The following is a 23,086-nucleotide window of genomic DNA, read 5'->3' on the forward strand; positions in this document are numbered from 1 at the left end:
AACTGCATGAATCGGGGTTCTAACCTGACAAGTACTAAGGGTCGATAAAACCTTGTGAGAAGCCTCCTAGTTCTCTAGGACCACCCTGCCATAGGACAGACCCATCAGGGGTTCCACCCACCCACTTCCCTCACTAGGATTTATTTAGTTATCTAATTAGGTCCTATCACATTTATATGTGACATTTAAAATCAGCTTCCTTAATTAAACCTTTTAAGGAACAAGGTTTGTTCATGTAACTTATAGCACTGCCACGAAAATAGAGCAAGCAAACATTTGACAAACTAGCTCAAGCATATTCCTTAACTTATCTTCATGTTAATCTTTGTTTCCTTCCCATACATGAGAATTTATATTTTTCTTCTACAAAGGCCAACCACGGAAATGATGTTTCACTCCTAGGGCACTTGTGGGTCAAGTGGAGCTCTAGACACGACACCCCTTGCTGTCTAGAACTAAGTTGAAGATAGTCGTGGTCCCAATGTCTTGTCTAGCATTGGAAGATCCCATTCTAGAGAAAGGATGGAATTTGTGCTTCCATGTGATTTGGACCAGTTACTTTTGCAGGGCAGAAGGAAAATATAAATTCTCCTGTATGGGCAAGAGACAAAGATTAACATGAAGATAAGTTGAGGAATATGATTGAACTTGTTTGTCAAAGGTTTGCTTGCTCTATCTTTGTCTTAGTTCTATAAGTTATGTGAACGAACCCTATTCCTTGAAAGGCTTAATTAAGGAAGATGATTTTAAATGTCACACATAAATGTGATAGAACCTAATTAGATAACTAAAGAGCACCTATTGAGGAAGTGGGTGGGCAGAACCCTCGACGGGCCTGCCCTACGCTAGGGTGGTTTGAGAGAAGTGGGAGGCTTCTCATAAGGTTTCTGGACCTTGGAACTTGTCATGTTAGAGCCTCGATTCATGTAGTTTTAGGGGATTGGAATGGGACTATGCCCTATAGATAGACAGGTTGAGCGGTGCATCCCTCTCATTTCCCATTCTGTTTGAACCAAGTGTGGCATGGGCCTGGTTTGGCTTGGGTATCTCTGTGTAAAGTAGGATGTCCAATACCCGATACTAGAATGATGTCAGGAGACCTTTACCACTAGGGACCCAAGTTTCAGGTCAATCCTAGTGGGTCGTGAACGTTCCGTTGCAAGGCGGACCCAAGAAACCCTAGGTGACAAACCCCATGGCATTCCATGGGAGTGCCAGGCGGAATTGGTTAGACTCATGGAGCACTAAAAATGTGTTTGGATAGCCAATAGGTGGGCACGTTACAGTTGGAATCAAAGCAAAACTTTGTAATGATATGTGATTGATTGATATATGGTTTGTAGACATATCCTAAACGAAATAACCTAAGTAGTATGGCTTGATTTTTAGGCACCTTCTGCACCCACGAATGCTGACATGAAAGAAAAGAAATTCATTTTCAAACAAGTTTAGGCACCCGAGTTTGATGGAGAAGGAATAGACGTCATAGCCAAGGCGGAGATATGGATTGAGTCAATGGATGACTATTTCTCTGATGTGGGAACTCCCTCTATCAATCAAGCAATGATAGCCAAACTTAAGTCTGTTGACCAGGCTCAAATATGGTGGAAGCCGACGTGGATGACAAGGAAGATGATAGAGAAGATGATGTTGATGGAGGGGAGAGGTCACGTGGCCAAGCATCCCCCCTTGAGTGTATCGACCCCACCGTGGCCACTTGGAGGGGCCAAGGAGCCTCCACTATCATGCAGATGGCAACACCACTCCATCACCTAATAACCCTCTTCCCCTATAAAACCCCCCTTCCCTTTTCCCCTCTATGCCTTAGGAAGAGGCTTAAACGGCTGGAGAGAGAGAAAGAGAGGGAGGGAGGGAGAGAAAGAGAGAGGGAGAGAGAGAGAGACAAGGTAAGAAGAAGAAGAAGAAGAAGAGGGAGAGAGAGAGAGAGAGAGAGAGAGAGAGAGAGAGAGAGAGAGAGAGAGAGAGAGAGAGAGAGAGAGAGAGAGAGAGAGAGAGAGAGAGAGAGAGAGAGAGAGAGATTCTCTGAAGGATCTCCTTCTCTTCCCCTCCTTAGAGGGTGTCCACACATGTCCTTTCTTCCCGCGTTGGCCACGAACTTATACCCTGTCTTGCGAGATTATCCTCCACTCACAAGCTCAATTCTCTCCCCAATTGGCCCTCGCTAATCAAGGAAAAGGTGTAGAAGTCTTGTGCGATTTGCGTCAAGGAGAGATGAAGATCGAAAATGGCCCCCAAGCAAAAAATGTCACACTTTGATGGCAATCCTGTAATGAAAGCCTTGAGTGAGGACATCACTGCGCCCATCCAATTGTGGTACCGGTCGTAAGTAACGTATTTCCAAATTGATGAATGCTTGCTTTGATTCCCACATGAGATACATTAGACCCATGTTATGCTGCACGAGAATAGGACATTGAAAATGATAAACTCCATTGCAAGTATTTGAAGGATTGAATTTCCCAAATGCATGTATCAAGAGAAGTTGATTGTATTTAGATACTATGCGATGAATTCATAAGCAATATATAAGGCTTGAAGAATTGTCAACTTCCCGCCATCCTTGCAATAGTGGGTGCATTTTCGTCACTTTGAAGGTATATGTTGCAACTTGCATGCTTGAAGGATTGCATGGCAAGTAGCTTAGTCTAGAAGAGAATCATTTTTGAAGCTCTAGACCTTTGCCCCAAGCTCTCGCTAATAGCTCATGTTTGATAAATTGGGAATCTTGATGTTGTGCTTAGCTAGTACAAACAATGATCATAGGTATTAAAGACTAAGATGCCTTGGGATACGTGCGATAACCACTATGTTTATCAATCCAAATTTGGGAATTGGGCTAGATACAAACAACAACTCTGGGCCTCAAAGGGAAGTAGAGAGCTCAAGGGGTTAGGAAAACCCGAGGCAAACCAGGAAAGACCGATGCTTTTGTACTTTCTGAGAAGAAGGTTAGGTTATCGAACAATGTAAGTGACCTATAGAACTTACATCGTGTACAGTGTTTAAACCCCTAACATATGCCTTAGCCGAAGTAAGGGAGTGTTAAGTAAATTTTACATAGAATTTCTCTTCGATCCCAAGGGGGAGAGAGAATGTGTGATGGAAATACTATTGCATCTACTCTTGCATTGTTTGGAAAATTACAATTGGTTTTGTTGGATTCATCAAAAAATGTCTTAATAAATGCTCTTACATTCAATTGATTGTTAGATTGTTGTCTAGATGAATATTCCAAGTGCTTGTGAATTGGTGGTAAATTCATGGCAGGGGTCTGTGATGACAAGTTGCCATGGGGATAAAGGAATGTTTTCTTAGAAGATGATATTAGGCTGATTGCCTTGATTGTGATTGATTCTTAATTAGATTAATTAAGAAAATGATATTTTCCACAGGTGGATCATCTCCAAGTTCGCACTTCAGATTAACCCAAAAAGGGTACTGCTCGATTCACAGGCCGAAGGTTGAGTGGTGAAAAGGCCAACCACAGAAATGATGTTTCACTCCTAGGGCACTTGTGGGTCAGGTGGAGCTTTGGACACCCCTTGCTGTCTAGAACAGAGTTGAAGACAGCCGTGGTCCCAACGTCTCTAGCATTGGAAGATCCTATTCTAGATAAAGGATGGAATTTGTGGTGCCATGTTATTTGGACTAGTTACTTTTAAGAAACATCATCTTGTTGCTAACCAAAATGGTTTGAATGATACCCATTTTTCTCATCATGACATGAAGTATAGCATCCATTTTGTTCAAGACATCTGCCAAAATGTTGCTCATATGAAGGAAAAATCCCATGTGGTTCATATGCTAAGTTGCCATGAAATACATACTCATTCATTGTAGTATCATGACATTGCTGATCATATTTCTCATAAGTGGAAGGACTTGAGACATTAGAAACCACTGTAGGTGGTGGCCATACATCAAAGAGAGTAATGAGCTTGTCAATACCCATCTTCATTTTCCTAATATCACTTGCCACACTTGCCAAACTGTTCTCTATATGCATTCTGTCCCAAATATCCATAGACACAATTTTGGCCATAACTTGATGAATACAAGTTCAAATGGAGATAGCTCTATTTGAAGCCTGTGATGCCTAGCTTCAAATGAGAGTGTTTTCTTCAATTTAGGAGTAGAAATACCCCTCTCTATAAAAGGACTTCCATATATGTCCATAGTGGACTGCACGCTATTTTTACTCTGTTTTGGCCCTTTTTTACCTCATGAACAATGTCTTCTACCCATAAGAAGTTGGGAGATGCTTCAAATAAATAAGTACATTGATAGACAAGCATATTATCTACAAATAAGCCCATAATGCACCCAATTTTTTCTCTTTAGTAGTCTAATTGTTATGCATTGTATACCCTCGATGACTTGGTCAAGTGTGATCCATAGTATATGCAAAGGAAAGAGGAACCCACTTGCTTGTTAAATCTTGTTGAAAGGTTCCAAAAAGAGCATTCAATCTTGAAAAGCATTTACTGATATTGATATTGGGAATACCTTGCATGTCAAGGTCCATACATGCTATTCATACATGAAACAAACATGTCTTGAAGAGCATTAGGCTACCCATACATTTTTCTCATGATGCCATACATTTCTCTTTATGCTTTCCCATATCAAAATACCCATTCTATCATGCTCCAAACATGATACAATGCTAAGAATTCTTGTACATAACACTAGGTCTTCAATCTTCATGAGACGTTGGTAAGAATGCTTGTATGAGTGATTCACTGATTGAAGAGTGCCTCATTACCAATGATGAACCAAATCTTTAATGAAATTATTGAGTACAAGCTATCCATTATGTCCAAGAGACAAGAAAGCTCCAAGACCTCTCATAGAAACTTTGAACTCTATGCATTCTTTTAAGAAATGTAGATAGAATGATCCAAGAGTGGATTGAGACTTTGAAAATGAAATGAAGTTCTATTCTTCATTGAAATTTGCCAAAATTTTGAAGTACTATGTTGTACATCATTCCCATGAAAAGAAGGAACTCCAAACCCTCAAAACTTACTCAAGCATTTGGTAATCCAAAGTGTCCATGTTTGTGGAAGCTCTTGTACTTGAGGTTGAAGCATATTGTTGATGAAGAACTATTGATTAAAATAACTTTAGTTCAGCTCCAAATAGTCAAGACTCTCCATGCTCTTTGTTGAATTAAATTCCCTACAACATACTCTTCTTCAATAACCTCTATTGATGCTCCAATGCTTCAAGTATGGTTGATGAAGGTAAATTCTTCTTCCATTTGATGTAGAGCTTGAAAGATGATAATGAAAAACTCCAATGTAGATTGTAAATTCCAAAAATTGAGAAGAGAATCAAGGATTTCAGTGACATTGAAGATGCATGCTGTCCAAAGCTCCCATAGATTAATGCATGCCAAAGATTCTTCAATGTTGCCTCAACGTTGACAATAGATTTAAGCCACATGTGTAAGCAAGCTCTAGGAGTGATTTGCCATGAAGACTCCCTTCATTTTCTTCAAGAAATCTAAAATTCTTTGATGATGTCCAAAACTGTCTTGCTTAGGGTTCCATGGGCGAGAGAAGAGTTCAAGATTGGAAGATATTGCCCAAGATCGAAGAAGGCCACTTGCCAATGAGGTTTGAAGACTCAAGCATGTATTGCTTGAGTTATGGAGATCATTTTTTAGTAGATCACTTGGGTATGGATTGCAAGCGCAATTCACACAACAGCATCCACAAAATGTAGAGGGAAAGAAGAAGGCTTGGGGCCCCATTGCTGGGCCTAGTGGTCTGCGAGCTAGTCCTGGAGCATTTGGTCCTGGAGTATAGCCAATTGGTCTTGGTTTGAGGTTTCTGACCGAGAATCAAAGGTTGGCTACCATTCATGTTGCTCTCAGACAAGAACTAGGTGCAGCTCAGCAAGCAATTCAAAGGCTGCAGCAATTGCTAATTGGAATTCAAGCAGAAAAGGAGCAACAATTTAGAGATTTAGTTGAGAAATCTGCAAAGATGGAAGCTGAACTTCACGCTCTTGAACCCCTCAAAGTTGGCTTGCAAAGGGCACAACCTAAGGCGGCTCAGAAGCTCTTAGGTAGTCGCTAGGAGCTTACATCTCAAGTTCAATAGTTAAATAAATAAATATTGAGGGTTCACACAGATACTAAATAGATTTCGACACTCAAAGCTAAGGTTGATGGTTTGCATCAAGAAATTCAACGTCGTGCAAGGAGTGCTTTTGAGTTTGAAAAGAAAGAAAATACTAGATTGTTGGAGCTGAGGGATGCTATGGAGAAGAATCTTGTTTATATGGCTCGAGAGGTGGAGAAGTTGCAAGCAGAGCTCACAAATGCTAAGAAGAAGGCTAAGTTAGCCAAATCACTACTCTACATGAAGCTCAAGAGGTAAAGAGTAAATATATGGAATCCATTGGCATTATAGAGAGCATGGGAAGGAGATTAGTTTAGTCTTTGGCCATGGATTCTTGAGGCTAACTTGAAGGGAAAAGGAACAAACCCCTATTCTTGAAAAGTAACTCAAGTTTAACCCAAACTAAGTCATGTAACCCTCATTTTGTCCAACTTACCCCAATTTTTTGTTAAAATTTTGATCACAACTTGCCAGAATAGCTTGAGCTTGCCATTATCCACTGGTTCATACTAAGAACCTCCATCTTAGTCACGGTTTGTGAAATCTCCGTGTCAGACCACGATTATGGAAGAACTAACTCGTGTGACTAATTTTTAACTGCGGTTTTCACTCCCTAGTCTATGAAACTGGATCAAGAACAAGAAAATGACATCTTGACAAGGATCTAAACTAATTCTTTGATACCAATGTAAAGAAAGTCTATTCTACTATGAAAATTAACAGAAAACTAATGAACTAAACTAAAGAAATAACAAGAAATAATATGAAATGCTTCAAACATGGCCATGTCATAGACAAATTTCATTATACCATAGCAGAATATAGCCATGGAAGCTAAAATTAAGATACAAGAAACAAAACTTGGTACTCACCCCAAGATGGTGATGAACAAGAAATCTTTGAAAAAATTAGTGTAAGTGTCAAAAGGCCCCCTATATTAGCACTTCTTGCCTTTTTATAGTCACCCTAGTACTAACATGGCTAAGGTATTTACATGGTTTATGTTGCTTCATTACAGAATTATTGTTGCATGAGAAGGCACAATTGGAGAACGAATTATAGGAAGTAAAATAGAAGCTTCGAGAAGTGTATGAGTAGTTGGATTATGCTACAATTCTTAAGAGGGAGGCCAAGGATTTTGTGCAAATATAATGATAAATCAAAAAGTTGAGGAACCATTTGTAGTTATGCCAAAGGCATTAGGTGAGATGCATAAGCTAGTTGTAGGTAGTGTAGAACTACATCATTTAGGGCTTTAGGATTGCAAATGTGTGGCAATTTAGGTAATTGAGAATTACAAAAAGGGCTAGGCGTAATCAGAATTCAAGATATGTGGGCCATAGTTCCATACCATGGCCCTATTACTTAGTTCTTTTATTATGTCTTCATCACTCTAATCCATGTTGCATGTCATTTTAGTTCCCTTAATACTTATGTAATACTGTAGTTAAGAAACTAGACATGAGGGTTGCAAGTACTCCTAGTATTGCATCTAGGATTTTCTTGTGATGACTACTAAATGTGGCTCAATTTGATGCGAAAGATATTAGGTGGGGCTTAATAGTTAGCTTGTATCCATAGTACACATATGGTCAAAGTTAAGGGATGTTAGTGGACTCAAGTATTGGCTTTCACAAGACAAACCATTGAGTAATGCCAAGTCATAGTCCCAACATTAATATATCTTTGTCCCTAGCATGGTAGGATTAAGTGCATAGGTGTTAATGTAAACGATCAGTGGAAAGTCATGCATTTTGAGATTAGAAAAAACATTCTACACTTTTATCTTTTGGGATTTACAAGATGATATTTGCTAATGTATTATTGAATGAAAGTCTATGTAGTATTTTTAATTATTTGTGTTTTGCCTTTCTATTTAAAAAGTGCAAGATGTTGGGAAATGTGTGAATAATAAATTAGGATTTCAGGCATGATGTTCTTTGTTAGCTCGAAATGTTCTTTTGTAAGCTTGTTTCTAGCATGATAAAATACCCAAAAAAAAAAATTGTGCTACAAGCCATATGGATCTTATAAAGTCAATCTCCCATTTCTCAAAGGGTTAGTAGGCTAAAACTAGCACTAGCTTCATTTTTTCCTTTTTGATGGGTACTTTCATGTATTAGTACTTGTCACAATGTTTTACGAACCATCTTGCATCTTTGAATAGCATTGCTTGCCAAATTTGCGATTGAAAAAAAGTTTGAGCCACGGTGGTACCATCATCAAAATGGCATCCAACTACCCTAATGTGTACCTCTTATAATAGGTTTTTGAATTCACTCACATAAATATCTCCTGAGCAATTCATCCTATAGAACTATCCTACAATAGGTAATAGGGCCTTGTTTTAATGAATATGCATGTAAGTTGAGATTTCCCAATGGGGTATTTGTGTAATGTCCCCATTACTTTATTTATTTTAATAAACAATGTGCATATACATTCCAAAGAAAATTGATTCATGTTGCACATCCACACATGGAAAAAACTGCAGAATCTCCACAAGATTTACAAGATTCAGGACTCGTTTACTAGAATAGTTTGAAATCTCTAGTATCATGTTTAGATAACTTAATTTTCACTTTAGATGGATTCAAATATATATTGTGACTTAATTTGAAGGGAATAAGTTGTCCAAGACCAAAGATCAATAAAAATAATGCAATTTATAAAAATCATTATTTTCGCCTTTTTTTAATGGATTTTCACAAATTTGCTTACGCGGGCTTGTCGACCAAATGCATTCCAATCGTTTTAAGTACCCAAATCTCTATATTTGAAGTTCATACGAAGAAGTTATGATCCAAATAAGTTACAGGGCAGAAATAAACGAAAATCTTTGTCATCAATGATGTCATAAAAAATGCCAAAAAGCAGGCGCCCTCTCTTTACCCCCCCCCCTCCCCCCTCACTACTATATAAACAGGGGCAGAGTGTCATGTGAAGAACATGCAATGACCCATGGAGAAGTCTCTCTGCTGGTTGCTATTGACGCAACAAAACTTTACTGCAAACAGCCGAGTCTCTCTTTCTCTCTCTCTCTTTCCAACCCTGCACAAAAGCGCTGCCCGAAACCATCAACTTCTCCCATGGCTCCTAAGAGACGACGAGATGCTGAGCAAGGTCACACTCAGGGAGCTCCCCAACGTGAGGAAGTGGTCGCCATCCCACAAGGAATCAAGGTCGTGGCTATAAACCATAAGCACGATGGATAGTTAAACGGATATAATCAAGTTAGTACATAAGAAAATGATCACGATTGGTTAGAACTCACTTAGACTTGTAAAAGCATGTTAATATTACCAAATGCTTTTTAAGAAGAAACACTGAAATTGATGAAGGGAATATATTCTATGCATCACATTGACAACTGGTAAAAATGTCTTATGGTTATGACTGCTTGTGGATTTGTGAATGATGAGTTATGGCTCTTATGATTCCGAGCTTGCATAGCTGGACGAATTGTGGATTGTGGTGGTTCAGGACGTTGGGATCCCCAACCCAATGCTCCTTAACACTTTGCGGAGTGTGGAAAAACTCACCTGTTATGGGTGGCGGTCCTACACTCCCGAGGGAGGTAGGTGTTTTTGATTTTGATCACTTGAGCACCTAAGAGGGCAAAGGGCTGAGTAGTAAGTGCCCCTATTATGTAGGACAGCTCTTGAGGCTTAGGGAAGCTTAGAGGGGCTTTGAGCTAGTAAATTTCCCTGTTGACCGTGGATGGAGTGCCATCACATACAACCCAATCCCAAGGGATTGGAAGGTCCTATCCTAGGTTGGACAGTGTCTTTCTACGGAAAGACGGTTTTGTACCACTCTGCGGAGTGATGGCTCTGGATGTTATTATGAAATAAAGTATTTGATTTTCTAAATTGTTTGTTATGTGCTGAAGGTTGAGTTTAATGAGCCTAGTCTAACGGTGTAATAAAAGGAAGCTGATTTTATATGTCCAAACAATGTGGTAGTATGATTTGCTAATCAAAAAACTAAGCAAACCCATCAAGGAAAGTGGGAGGCTTTGATCTTGACGATTGGACGCCTGTGGCTGGGTGGGCTGGGTGGACCCAATAAGTCGGGTAACTTTCCCCAACATTAGATAGAGCTGATTAAATCATGACCCTCCCAATATCGGTAAGATTAGTTATCAGGTTTAACACCGTTTTAGGGGGCTGGAGCTGAGATTTTACCTTATGGGTAGGGGGATTGAGTTACACTCTCCCCCGTCTCTCACTCTCTTTGAAGCAAGTGTGGTGTTAAACTCGTTCCTACCTTTGATTGATTACAAAGTGGTCTTTCTTAGGTGGGCATTAGATTGCTGTTAGGGGTGACTTGTTCATGCTTCCCCTGCGAAGTAGAACTGAGATTCCCATGTTCAACTAAGTCCAAGGTTTCCCATGGGGAGACGGGATGGTGATGTGCATGGATATGAATTTCAATCGACTACTAGAGGACTCCTCTGGGTCTGTTGGAGGAGGAACCTCACAATTTGGATAGTCCATTCTCTAATGCATCCATAATATTGTCAGATAAATACTAGGTTAGTCCACCTTGAACAGTTGAGCCTCCTACTATGCAAAATGAACAATTGGAAACAAAAAATGTTCATTGATCCCTCTTGATTTTTCTCCACTTGCATAATCTTAATATATTTCCAGTGATGTAACATTGTGATGAGATGTAGTATATGGTTTGTTTACTATGTACAACAAATCTTGATGGTCTACAAAGAAAGTAAAGGGAGTAGCTAGGATGTAGTGGCAAAAAATTTTAAGTGCATATACCATGCCAAGTCCCTCATGTTCTATGATTGAATGAACCATCTCTATTCTTACCATGAGTGACTGATTTGGAAAGCTCACAAGAAAGTCCATGCTATGTTCTTTTGTATAGTAGAGCATTACTTCTATTACAATTTTGAATGCATAATTATAAACATTGAATGTAGCCTTCCGGGAGTTGGTGTCAACGCTTGGCTTCATGGGAGTTGAAGTTGTGGAGCTAGATTTGACCTTTAGTCTAAGAAACCCTACAACAACCTATTTTCTTGTAGAAGACATATCTTTGCTGCACAAAAGTGGATTTGGAGAAATGGCCTCCCACCTTAACCATTTCAATGTAGTCTACAACTATACATAAGAAAGTTTTTCCAAATTTTGCACCAATTTTGAGATATTAAACATAGACCAATTTCTCACCATCGATTTTGAGATATTCAACATAGATTGATTCCTCACTAATGATTTTGAGAGTGATACAACATTGTGGTGAGATGGCAGCAATTGTTGAATAACACGTTAAGAAATGACAGAATCATACATGCTTATACCATGGAAATTAAAACTAATATAGATTAGCTTGCTTGTATTGGCTTGAAGGTTGAGGATTATGACATGATTGTAGTTACTTTGAATGGCTTGGGTAAAGAATACAAAGCCTTTGACACATTGATTTTTTATGACCAAGCCCCAGTGATTAGGATGAGTTACTTGCATTGTTGCTACATGAAGAAGTCAAACTTGGTTTGAATATAGGTTTGAGTACCTCTCAGAGTAGAGAAACTATCTTTTACTCTAGTCAAAGAGATAGAGATGGCAAGACTCATGGGGCCTCTTGAGGTTGTGGTGACACTCAAAATGCTTATGGACAGCAACAACAATATGCTTGGTAAAACCAAAATGCACAAGGTCAAAGAGGATCATGATTCTTTCAAGGTAGGGGGAGATCACCTAGAGACAAAGGTGGTTCTTGGCCGTCTCATGATCAGTTGAATAGAGACAAAGACAGTCATTACTATGGCAGATATGGATATATAACAAAAGATTGATCATAAAAAGTAGGCTAACATGATAGCAAAAGGCAGACATCATGGTAACTATGCATCCTCTAGCAATGCTACTGTTGATCAGACAGATAGGCTATTTTTCTATGACACCTATATTGAAGGGTATGCCTAAGCAAGGCAAAGCTGATGGAAAGTGGTACATTGAATCAAGCACCTCAAATCATATGACCCCACATGGAGAATGGTTTTGATGAGATGACTGTAGGATCTCATAGCTATGTTTTTATAGCATGCATTTTAAAATCCTTGAAAACATCTAGCACTTCATCCTTGTGCTTCAAAATATATAGCCAACTATATCTACTGAAATCATCAAATAAACAAGGCATAATATCTTGCACCATAGAAGGATGCATTATGCATCAGGACCCCAAATATCCGAATGCTATAGTGGTCTGATATGTCTTACAACAAATAGAAGTATTGCTTGCTTTCCAAACTACCTTAAATTTTGGTAACCCAAGTACAATCTCCTTTTGTTGCATGGTTTTTAGCTGTTGTATGCTTACATGTTCAACGCACTTATGCCAAATTTTCACATCTCTAACTACTCTAGTGTTATGAGCAAACATGACTATCTTTAACTCAAGAATACTAGCATCTAATATAAACATCCACCAGTCGTCCCTTTTTCCTTTAGCAATTAGCTTGCACCCATTTCCATACTCTTCCATAAAACATCTATCTCTATAAAATCTAACTTGCAGATTCTACTCTATCATTTTTCCAATAAACAATAATTTTTTAGTGATAGAAGATACATGCAACTAGGCTCCTAATTACTTAACTATGGTGCTAACAACATTCTAGCATCAAAGTCACTTATGTGATCAAATAAAACTCAAAGTAGGCAAGTAGTAAACTTGGCTCAATGAGAGTGAGAAAGGAGGGGGAGTAGAATATTGATCTATCTTCCCATTAGGCTTAGTCTCACATAGACCCTTAAAAATGATGCTACATTGGGTTCTAAGACAGTCGAGACCCTAAATAAGTTAGTGTTCAACTATAAATCTAGTTGTTGAGAAGCCAAACAACTAATCAAATCTACCTAGCCACAAGACAAATCCCCTTGGAGAAGTCTCCCTCTTGCTTACCATGCAGCACATCCAAAACATCTTTAGTTTTCTAATTAGGGTCCTATTACACTCAATCTCAACATTGAAAATCAACTTCTTAAATTAATCCTTTAGTATAGATTCATTACATGCATTTAGATCGTCCTTTCAAAACAATCCTTTTATTCTATATAAGATAAATATAATATCCATTGGCCTGAACTAGATACAAAATTGGCTCTAAGCAAAAACTCACCATGTACCAAGTCATAAAAACCACTCTAGATGGACAATCTCATATCGAGCAAATTGCTCTAAACTAGAACTATTGATTCTAAGTGTTACCTTAAATAGATCATATAATACCAAACAAATTGCTCTAGACTGGGACTATCATGATCATGCCTTCCCCACATATCTAATTAGTATAGAGGCCTTCTCAAAGGCATCTAGGCTTGCAAGTCATTGATCCCATCCTAGACTTGCAAAAGTCCCCCAGAGCTCAATAGACTCTCTATGATCTCAATCCTTCAATAGCGTATTTAGAAATCACAATGAAGTGATCAGTAATCACAATTATAAGCAAACAATCCTTTTCCAATAGCGCATACTTAATTACGCCATATTGAAACAAAGTAATAAATCAAATAGTATTTCCAATTCAAAAGTATGGTATATTTTCCTTTAAAAGCTAAGGGCTTGGCTAGTAAGATATCTTGGTTAAAGTATAGTAGATTCAATATCATGGTTTGAGGCGAAGGTGACTAGTCTAGTGAAAATATAACTTATCTAAAGTTGCCTAATAAATTGGTGGTGGAGGTGGAAGGGGGCTATGCTTAATATTTGCTTTGTTTGTAGTAGCTTGCTCTACTCCCATTATGGTTGGGACTTTCTCTACTTCTTGAATTCTTCAAGGACCAAGAATTGGAATGGAAACACATATTCAGAAATGCCCAACTTCTTATTCGACTCCATAGAAAGATGACTACAAAAAGATAACTCAACTACAATGCAGAATGCAAAATATATGTGACTAATTTAGGGAGATAATACAAACCATAGGTTCCATGGAGTCATCTCATGCCACACAGCCTTGCAAGATTAGAGCTTTTTTGGAAATTCCATGTATTAGTCTATGTAACCCACTACTACCCAAAGCAATGAATCACTACAAATGACCCTTGATGCATTGAGTGTGCATTCACTCACATGTCAAGAGTGCCCAAAATGTAGGGTACCCAATAGCAAATCTTACATGTATACTAGGCCTAATATCGCCACACACATGGCTAAAGCTATCACCATCAATTGCACTCCTTTTGTTTAAGGCTAACATAGCATAACAATTCTTAACTAGCTCTAGAACTAGAGTGGGTAGTAGAGAGATTAATTAGGAGATGGTGATGAAAAAGAATTGATAAGGATTAAGGGTAGGAAAGAAAGGTATAGAGAGTTGGCCCGATAAGAGTATCATTGTAGAAAAGCTAGTTGTTATAGCTCCTCTTGCTCACAAATCAAAATCACAATGTTCTCTTTTATTGATGGTATCCCTACACAATACCCTACCTCTCATTATATACTAGTCAAAGGAGGGGGAGTTTTGCCTTTAGTATTCTAACCAACATTATCAATGATGTTAGGGAGTGTGTATTGAGATACAAGGAAAGAAAAGTAGGGTGATGCTTTCTAGAGCATGTCCATATTTTACAAAAAAGTAGCGAGTCTTTATGAAAATAAAGGCTTTTAATCTCCTTGAAAAAAATTCCAACATCATCTAATCATAATTGTTCATGTAGTAGATAGCATTCATCTTGCAACGTATGACCAATATATGTCAAGATTGTGGGAGAGAAGGAAGGAGTCTCACTTGTAGCTTTCTTGCTTGCACAATGGGGGAATACAAACAAAGGTGGAGGCTGAAAACAATTTTCCTCTTCTTAGTTGTGTAAGCCAAAAAGAACACTAGTACAAGGAAATAGAAGATCCCTATATATATGGGTCTCAAACCAAACTCAACTAACTAAGGTGGCATACTAACTGAGCCACGAACTAGAGTAGATAAGGATAGCTATCATGCAGCTATTATTCATGGGCGGTGTACCAACCGCATCTGCAAGTGACAAGTCGGTGACATAAATGCACAATGGTCACCCTGGCATATCACGAGTGGAGCTCGATATCTCAACACTCCCCCTCGAGCTCAATCCCAATTCCTGCACACCAAGCAGGTCTCTGAACTTGCGCAGCTTCTCTGCGCCCAATGCCTTCATAAATATGTCAGCTACCTGATCCTTTGTGCTCACATAAACTAGATCAATAAGACCTAGTAAAACCCTCTCCTGCACATAGTGATAATGCACCTCCATGTGCTTTGTTCTTGCATGATAGACTGGGTTATTTTCCAAGTGTATACTACTGATGTTGTCACAATAAATGACAACTGGCCCATCTGTAGGCTGATGCATATCATAAAGTAGCTTATGCAACCAAGCTACCTCACATACAGCCATTGCTGCACCCCTGTACTCAGCCTCTGTGCTGGACAAGGCAACTGTAGGCTGTTTCTTGCTGCTCCAAGTGACTACAACACTCCCAAAAGAGAACACATATCCACTGGTAGATCGTCTATCAGAAATGCTACCAGCCCAATCAGCATCAGTGTATCCATGTAACTGTATCTGAACCCCAGTCTCATAAAATAGTCCATACTGCAATGTGGACTTCACATACCTGAGTATGTGTCTAGCCGCATCCAAATTCGGTTTCCTTGGAGCCTGCATAAACTGACTTACCAGTCCAACAGCATAGCTCAAATTTGGCCTGTTAATAGTCATATAAATCAAGCTTCCTACTATGCATTTGTACATAGTAGGGTCTTCCAGAAGCTCACATGCATCTGCGCTCAGCTTCACATTCTGCTCCAAAGGAACTGAAATAGGCTTATAGCCTGTCATCCCATATTTGGACAGCATGTCCAATCCATACTGCCTCTGCAAGAGTTGTATCCCACTTGGTGATCTAATCACCTCAATGCCCAAGAAATAACGCAGCTCTCCCAAATCCTTCATCTCAAACTTCTGCTTCAATAGCATTTTCACATGAAGGATATCTTCATCATTGTCACCTGTCATAATCAAATCATCAACATAAATGACAAGTAGCATAATACATTTCTCTGTTTTTCTCACATAAAGTGAGAAATCTGCCTTGGAAATCTGAAAGCCAAAAGTGACAAGATACTGTCCTATCTTGTCAGACCATGCTCTAGGTGCTTGCTTCAAGCCATACAAGGCTTTCTTCAACCTGCAAACAAACTCAGGATGAACAGCATGCACATAACCTGCTGGCTACTCCATATAGACCTCTTCTTGCAAATCACCATGCAGGAAGGCATTCTTTACATCCATCTGATGTAAAGACCATCCCTTTGATGCAGCCATAGCAATGACTGCTCTTACGGTTGCCATTCTTGCAACCGGACTGAATGTTTCTTCATAGTCAATGCCATATGTTTGTGCATACCCCTTGACTGCTAATCTTGCCTTGTATCTGTTCACAGAACCATCTGCATTGTGCTTCACCTTATAAACCCACTTACAGCTAATTGCATTCTTACCTTTAGGCAAAGGTACCAATTCCCATGTAGCATTTGCTTCCAAGGCATCCATTTCTTCATCCATGGCTTTCTCCCATTTTTCGTTTCCCATGGCTTGCTCAAAAGAAGTGGGTTCTAGTTCCTCTATCACTTTGACCATATATGCATAGTGAATGGCTGTAAATCCATCATATTTCAGCCTATCCACAGGATACCTAGTTCTCGTAGACCTGCGTAAAATAGGTTCACTCCCAGGTACTCTTAAAACATCCCTAGTCTTCCTTACTCCAGGTGTAACAATAGAAGGAATACCCAACTCATCATCAATGCTCTGTTCTGAGCCACTGGATTCACCATCCACATAAGAGTGACCTGCATTAACATCAAACATGGGCTGATCAACCTTCTCTTTTCCTTTTCGTGATACCTGTATACCACTATCTGCATTGCTTTGAGAAGATTCTCCTGATCTCAATCTGCTTGTCCATGGCGAAGAATGTGAACCACTGCTAGAGGACGCTCTAGGTCCACTAATATTTTGTGACTGTTGCTGTGAATTCTGTACAGCATTACCATTTTGTGCATCTACATCATCAATCACATTTACTGGTTTATACCAGCTACTCATCTCATCAAAAACAACATCTCTGCTCACTGTAAACTTACGAGTAGAAGGGTTATAGCATCTATACCCTTTTTTCTACAGAGAGTAACCAATAAAGATGCACTTCTCAGCTTTTGGATCCAACTTGGATCTCAACTCATCTGGCACATGTACATAGGCAATGCAACCAAAAATTTTCAAATGAGAAATATCTGGTTTCCTACCAGTATACCTCTCCTCTGGAGTCATCCCATGTATTGCTATAGTGGGAGTCTTGTTCATTATATAGACTACTGTAGCAACTGCTTCAGCCTAGTAAAAATCTGGCAAGTCTTTTTCGTTGAGCATGGCATGAGATACCTCTCCAATATGCTTGTTTTTCCTTTCTGCAATTCCATTTTGTTGTGGGGTATGACTGCATGAATATTGCTACTTTATGCCATGCTCCTGCAGGAACCTTGCAAACTCATTTGAGATGTACTCTCCCCCTCCATTTGACCTTAGGCATTTTATTTGCAGGCCTGTTTCTTTTTCAACCATAGCTTTAAGAGTTTTGAAATGCCCAAAAACTTCACTTTTCTTTTTCATAAAATACACCCAAACTTTTCTGCTATAGTCATCAATAAAAGTGACAAAATAATGACAGCCTCCAAGAGATGCAGCTTTAGTAGTCCACACATCAGAGTGGATTAATTCCAATGGCTTCTTACTCTCTTGAACATGTCTAGGAAATGGTTTCCTTGCCTGTTTTCCAAACTGACAAGCTTCACATACCTTATGCATTTCTACAACCTTGAATTTTGGCAATCCTACAACAATATTTTGGGCCTACATTGATTTAAGTCGCTATACATTAACATGACCGATGCGTTTATGCCAGATATCAATATCTGCAACTACATTGGTCCCATGTGCAAACATTGCTGCACTCAATTCAGACATGTCTACATCCAACGTAAACATTCTGCCCTTCTTCTTTCCTTTTGCTATCAAGCGACCTTTATTTTTCATATCCTCAACAAAGCATCCATGAGGAGTAAATCTGACCTACAAGCCCTGCTCAACCATTTGACCAACAGAAACCAGATTCTTGGTGATATATGCGGGACATGAAATACATCGGACAAGTATTTCTTTTTCCCATCCTGCATAGACAAAGGAATTTTTCCAATCTGCACAATAGGATGTGCAGTATCATCACCAGTCTCCACAAATCCTGGTTTTTCCATTTTCCTTGCATCCTCCATGCATTCTGCATGACCTATTATGTGGTTTGATGCACCTGAGTCAACATACCATACATCGTTGCTTTCTTCTGCACTTGTCACAGAATTATTCATGTGCTGCACCATAAACAAATGCTCATTTCTGTCATCACCCTGTCTACTAGAAGATGCATAATTCCCTTGTTGCAGTTTCCCATTCATGATGTCATTCTGCTTTTTATAGCAGTCTTTAGCCATATGACCCATTTTACCACAGTAGTAGCATTCAACATTACTGTTTGCATTTTGGCCTCTTTGCCATCCACCACGACCTCTTTGGCTCCCCTTGCCTCTAGAGTTACCACGTCCTCCTCCATAGGACTGGTTTTCTTGAGTTTGCTGCATATTCTGATTTCTACCACGGCCTCTAAATCAGCCTCCTCTATCTCTGCCTCTACCTCTTCCAGCATTTGAGTAGAAGACAGCTTCTTTTGAAGTTCCTCCTGGAGAAGATGCACCACCATTTCTCTGCTCCTCAGAAATTAGAAGAGCAATCAACTCCTCAAAATCAAGAAATCTTTCACGGACAGAAATGGATGTTCAAAACTGTGCATAATCCTTTCCTAGACCATTCAAGGTCACAGAAACTAAATCATCATCTTCCACTGGCGACCCAATGGAAGCAAGTGCATCTGCAATCTTCTTCACCCTCATGTGGTAGTCTCTGATGCTCATATTTTCTCTTTGCACATAGTGCAACTCTTGCTTGAGCTGCATTTTCCTGGCTTGCTATTTGTGCTATACATTTTTGACAAAGTATCCCATGCCTCCTTTGGCGTACTTGCATCTTGAATATGCACAATCATAGAGTCTGAAATGTTGATATACAGCCAGTACATAACTTTCCTGGCTCTCTCATGCCATGCTTTAAATGCCTGCATTTGCTATTGATTGGGAACATCAGGAAGAACTGGTTCTTCTTCATTTCCTGCAACAAATTCCCAATATCCTTTTCCCATAAGGAAATTCGTCATTCTAAACTTCCATGCTTGGAAGTTGTTCTTGTCAAGCTTTTCAGTGACAATCTGTGAAAGAGAATCAAATGCCATTACAGAACACTGCAAAAAATTCTATCACTGCAAAGAACACAGCTTCAGCCTCACAAGGGCAAATCTGCAAAACTGGTGAAAGTGGTATTTGACCACACAGTCACTTCCTAGTGACGATTTTGCATATACACGAACCAAGGATGATTCTGTAACTCCCAATGTCTCTGCACACGAGCATACGATGCAATATCTGTGGTAACTTTTCACCGACCTGTAGAACAGTGGTCGCACAGCATAAAACATGGCTTTTTCCTGAGTGCGTGCAGAAAACTTCCGCCTCCAAAACAGGCCCCGAAATGGCCTCAAATAAAAAAAACAGGGTTTCTTAAGGCTAAAGCCCTACCCTGCAGCATATACTGCCCTCTTGCTTCACCGCGAAGGGCATCTCAACCTGAGAAAATGCACTCTTGCAATTTTCGACTGTGCTATCTGCAAAGATTTGCTCCCAAAACAGAAAATGAAAGCAACACTGCTCCTCTTACCAGAACACCACGAGCTTGGCTTACTTTCTTGAGCTCCTTACCACGAACAAGGCTCTGATACCATGTCAAGATTGTGGGAGAGAAGGAAGGAGTCTCACTTGTAGCTTTCTTGCTTGCACAATGGGGGAATACGCACAGAGGTGGAGGCTGAAAACAGTTTTGCTCTTCTTAGTTGTGTAAGCCAAAAAGAACACTAGTACAAGGAAATAGAAGATCCCTATATATATGGGTCTCAAACCAAACTCAACTAACTAAGGTGGCATACTAACTGAGCCACGAACTAGAGTAGATAAAGATAGCTATCATGTAGCTATTATTCATGGGCAGTGTACCAACCGCATCTGCAACTGACAAGTCGGTGACATAAATGCACAACGGTCACCCTGGCATATCACGAGTGGAGCTTGATATCTCAACAATATAGAGACTAAGGTGATGACCAAGGCATACACCTTAGCATCTTGGCCTTAGCATACTTGGCAATGAGGCTATGAAGGCTTTGTTGGCACCATTGGATGCATGATAGATGCAACTATTTTCTTATAGGAAAAGCTTTTTGAGAGGTCACCTATCCCAATAGTGCTGTCATCCAAGTATGCTTAATTGTCAAGTGACTATCTAGCACACTAGTCCTTGTTGTTGTAGTATATAGAGCTTAAACTAATTATGCAGGGACTAGTTTATAAAATATTTACAATAGCAGAGGAAAGAACTTATTTTTATAAAATTGGTCCACATAATGTATATTCATATTGGAAAGAAGAAAACTAATCCTTTTGGAGAAATAAAGGTTTGTATTTATGCATGTTTTAGAGGTCATTTTCACTTGGGAAAATAAGCCACAAAAATTTGACAAAGATGCCATGCTTTGAGGAGTTTTTGGACACCTTTTTAGTCACAAAATTGGGCAATTTAACAACGCATTGGGCATGTGGTTGGCCTTGTTTATGTACTTAGTTTGGGCCATTTGAGTAGTGTTTGGATCATGTTTGTATACTCTTAACAAGTTCATTACTTTTGAGTTCATGTGTCCTTGTTCTTTTGTTCAATTCTCTGAAGAGGTAGATATTTTCCACTTATGAATTGGCGTGTAACACCTCATTGATAGTGACTTTTATCCTTATTATTGAGACATGGTTAGAGCTATTGGTATAAAATTACATGAGAATTTTATGACATGAAAATTGGGTACATTACACTTGCATACCATAGAATTACTTTATTAGTATCTTTATCTTGACAATCAGGATACTAATCTAATCATCCAAAGTTTTGGAACCACTAGAATCTCCATCAAGAAATGAATAACTAGTAGATGCATAATTAGCATTAAAAACTTTCTTCTTTCCTTTATCCATTCTAGTTGGCCTTTTCAGGTTTCCAATTGTAATAGAAGATACTCCTAAAGATGTAGGACTACTCCTTAGTCTTGACCAAGGGTTGATTTTGCAAATCCACTGCCAAATGATATATTTGGTCCACTAAGTGTGTGTCATTCCTACTTTTTCTTTCTGCATGGCAATTATGATGATGATTATGGTCACATGTATCATCACTAGATGCATATCGATTGCTTACCTCTCATAAAAAATGGCATCCTAGCTCACTCTAAACTCATTAATGATAGGGTTATAATAATAATATACTTTTTTCTTATTAGTATATTTGACTAAAATGCATTTTTAGCCTTTAGGTCAAGTTTCTCTATTAATTCATCAGATACGTGAAATTGTGCAATATAACCAAATACTTCCAAATGTAATATATTGGGCTTCCTATTTGTAAAGCATTCTTCAAGAGTCATATCATGAACCATATTGCAGAAGTTTTGCTCATAATATAAATAAAAATTTGGATTGGCTTTGCCAAATAATATCAAGGCCTATGCCAATTCTACAATATCCCTATTTTTCCATTCAACAATCCCATCTTGCTAAGGCATGTACTTCCAACTAAATTATTGGTTTATGCCATGAATCCTCAAGAAATCACTACATTCACGACGGAAGTATTTTCCATGCTTCATACTTCTTTGGTTGTTTTACAAGTATATTACCTTCCTCATCTCGCGGCGGAGATATAAACTTCCTAGCCTTGGGTCAACCAAAGCATGGTTTACAAGGGATATTTCCACTCTTTCCCAAATTTTTCTCGTCCTTTTTTATTTCTACTTGACCCTCGTGCACACATACTTAAACTCTCATCTCTAAGAGGCTCTAAGGGCAAGGTTTCACTAAGGTCAAGAAGTCATCAAGCTAGCAGAAGAGGCTGAAAATGAAGGAAATGGCATTGTCAAGAAGAGGAGAATTCAATGGATATTTGCAAAGTTCCTTCTTCCACTGAAGAGTTGGAAATTCTTATTATCAAAGCCACTTTCCACAAGAAGTTCATCCCACAATGGCGGAAAACATATCATCATCATGATGCATGCTCTATGTGGTGGACTATTTCCTCTTCCTGTTGAAGCAGCAAAAACTTGCATCTTGGTGGAAAATTGTTTGGGAACAAACTGAAAAGCAGAATGTGACCTCAAACACTTGATTTTTAGACTTGTAGAAACCTTAAAAATTTTTAAGTCCTCAAATCCTGCATGTTTACAAATTTCTAGAGTGATTACCAATAAAGGTCGAATAGTCCTACTACCACCTTATGAAGCATTTATTGTTGGTCCCCACCACCCCTCCATATATCATTATGAATGACATCCAATATCTTGCAACTTCATTCTTTTCATGTGAAAAAGAATGTCTTACGTGCTTATCAAATTGGCATGATTCACTTTTTTTTTGCATTTTCAGAGCTTTAAATATAGATAAATCAATAATCGACCCTTTAGATTGTATTGACTTTTAGTCTTGATACATTTGCATGGCCATCATGTTTGTGTCATTTTTCAATATCTCTAACTATACCATTTCCTTTAGCATACATAGAAGCATTAACGGTAGGAATATCAACATCTAAACTAAACACATGACCAATTGCTCTTCTTTTTGCAAGTAATCTATACTTGTCATTAAAGTCTTCTACATACCAAACCTT

The sequence above is a fragment of the Lygodium microphyllum genome, chromosome 7 (genome assembly GCF_053477565.2).
Source record: "Lygodium microphyllum isolate KBCC chromosome 7, Lygodium_microphyllum_v1.1.10, whole genome shotgun sequence".
Taxonomy (NCBI): Eukaryota; Viridiplantae; Streptophyta; class Polypodiopsida; order Schizaeales; family Lygodiaceae; genus Lygodium; species Lygodium microphyllum.